At 33.0% G+C, this 2,824-nt stretch overlaps 1 long non-coding RNA gene across 1 annotated transcript; it reads right to left on the bottom strand.

Annotated features, from left to right (window-relative positions):
- Positions 1 to 278: 278 nt before the first annotated feature.
- LOC309475565 lies at positions 279 to 1,278 on the bottom strand. The gene is made up of 3 exons (XR_014197729.1): positions 1,183 to 1,278; positions 604 to 685; positions 279 to 402 (listed from the first exon to the last, which is right to left on the bottom strand). It is a non-coding gene; the product is annotated as an uncharacterized lncRNA (long non-coding RNA).
- Positions 1,279 to 2,824: the final 1,546 nt, after the last annotated feature.

Below are 2,824 nucleotides of genomic sequence, written 5' to 3'. Positions count from 1 at the left end.
AGGAAGGCCAAAGGTTAATCCCATGACCTCATAAAGGAAGTTCAACCCATCAATCATAAAGGTCACCGGAAGTTCAACCTGTCAAAAGGTCAAAGGTCAAAGTCATTAATCATTTTGACACTTGCCATAGTATAAGTACTACTACCCTACAACACTTTAGACAACAGCTAGATAGATTGTAAGCAAAACCATGATAAACTCAGAATATTAATACAAAATTAAGGCTGCAGTAAACTCACCCCTGTATTCATTTGCTGCATAAGCTCATCTAATTTCTCTCCAATGCTTCTTGAAGACTTGAAGATTGTGACAAAGCATGGTGTGTAGCGATCCACAGCACCATAAAAGTTACTCTGCAGTCTGCAGATCTGTGGGGACTATCCTGTTAAACTCTGCAAACACCTACAACACAGGCAAAAAAAAAAGGCATGGGACAGCGTGGAAATCTTTCAATGAACAATTATTAGTAATTAATAATTGATTTTTCTTATCTTTATAAAAAATATCTTTCAATGCATGGTCAGGCCAACAGGCCAATTCTAAAGCCAAACCTAAACAGAATGTGGTTTATAATGGTGGAAAAGGGTATGAATAAGTACTTACTTGTCTCTCTGTAAAAAGAGCTGGCCACTGCTCCATCTGCATCCACAACTTCACGTCTTTGCATTGAGAAGGTCTGGTCCATCTTTGATGCAGTGATAAAGCAGTTGAGTAAAAAAAAAAGTCAGCATAAACATTTTTTAAAAATCACTTTTACAGTGCTTTCATTACAATCTGAATTTACTCAATTTAAAATAATAATAGCTTAATGCTGTTGTGAAATCACATTCTGTCAAAAAGCATCACATACTTCATTACATTTAACTGTAGATGTGCGCCATTTCACCAGATTTGGAACCTTAATAATTGAACCAATGCCAATAGAGGAGAATGCATCAGTGAAAATGGTAAAATAGAAAACCATAATTCTTACATTTGGGACAAATAAATTGCTTTTCAGGCATTCCAGGAACTGTTATGGTACCTGATAGTTTTATGCGCAAAAAAAACAAAAAAAACAAAACAAAACAGGCCTTATCTCAATTATTTGGTAACGTTAGACATTAAGGAAATCAGTAAAAATGAGCGACAGACAGTAAAAAAAAAAACATTCACACAAAAGTCGCATGCTTGATTACTCACCTTATTATTATTCCAAAAACGTAGCGAAGGTCCAGATAAAAATGTAGGTCGTCTGTCAAAGTCTTTCCACATCTGCAAAATTGGCGCCGAAAATGAAATACGCACAGAATCTATTGCGCATGCTCTCACAAGTGCCACTTCTTCTTCTTTGTTTTTTCTGCAAATTAGGCATGCTTTAATTCACTGCTGCCTCTCACTGGTTTAGTAACGTCATTGCATCCTTTGTTGTTACTTGCTTATTTCAAGTAATCGTGACTCAAACGATTGAGTAACTTGTTATTTTCACCATGCAATTGACTGTAACTCAACAAAACCTAGTAAGAAGTATGTATTTTATATTACTGAGTAAAGTTTACTAAGTATATGTGAGTCAGGAAAGCTATTGGATTTTACAGTGCAGATATTATGTTTAACAGAAATGAAAACATATTTTATCCCTTCAGACCTGTTTCTTCCCAGTGAAGAACAAAATAATCCACATGCTGTAACAAACAGGCAATGCTATAAGAATGTAGGGAAAAAAGACTAGTAGTGTGTAGCCTATATGTCTGTGGGTGTTTATGTGTACTTGCTCTGGTTGATTTGATAAATATATGATTGGTAATTGTAGCATCAAGGCATCTGTGTGTGTGGTCCTGGTAAACCCTATGTTATGGGGACAAAAGTATTTATTTTTAAATTTATTTGTTGGTTAAAAAAAACCCATTAAACTTAAAAAAAAAATCTTGTATACTACAAGATCATAAAATTTACTTTGAATATTATCACTTCATACTACTTATTATAATAGGTGCAGGTGATGATTTTTTTTTATTTTTTTTTTACTATTGAACTTAACTATTCATTAAGTTATTTGAACTTAAGTCTTCTTTTTAACTCCAATAGTCGTGATTTGGATCTCACGTTTATAAGCTTTCAAAAGTTAAACTTAAAGTTTCATTTAATCACTGACTTGACTATTTGTGAGTTGAAACCAAGGTTTTTGTCAAGTTGAGTTTACTCACATTTTAAGGCAGCAGGTGAACTTTCATTTCTAAGTTTAACCAAATGTTTTACAGAGCATGAATATAAATTAGCATATAAAAGGTTAAAAAAGAAGCTCTTCCCCCCTGTCTAGTTGTTTATCCATGTCTTTCTTATTTGATACCTGAAACTCAGTCAGATTACATTATGGGTCATGTCTTCATTGTGATTGGTTCATCAGGGACCAATCAGTTACCAGGCAGTACACATATGATAAACACAACATTTTATGGGTTTAAACCAAAAACCATGTGATGCCCATTTTATTGGACGTAGGGTCTGAAGGGGTCAAAAAACGATTGCACAATTTAGATTTTTGTTTTTGTTTTGTTTTACTAATGTGTTTTACAAATATATTATCCATACACTTGCTTACTACTCATAATGTATTCAAAATCTGTATACTACATTTAGGGTCCATTTGGACCTGAAGAATCATTAATGTATAAAACAGTAAAACAACTAAAACCATATTGTATCTGTTTAGCAACTTTAATGAGTCATACATATTCATGTTTATAAACAAAATTCAGCGCCAAAACTGTGTGCGATATGGGGAAAAGGATAAATATATTTTACAAAAGTTTTTTTTTTTTTTTTTACATTAATATAACTTTAT

The sequence above is a fragment of the Leuciscus leuciscus genome, assembly GCF_965113295.1.
Source record: "Leuciscus leuciscus genome assembly, chromosome: 15".
Taxonomy (NCBI): domain Eukaryota; kingdom Metazoa; phylum Chordata; class Actinopteri; order Cypriniformes; family Leuciscidae; genus Leuciscus; species Leuciscus leuciscus.
Note: the sequence above shows the minus strand (reverse complement) of the source record. Positions and strands in the feature narration are given on the sequence as shown.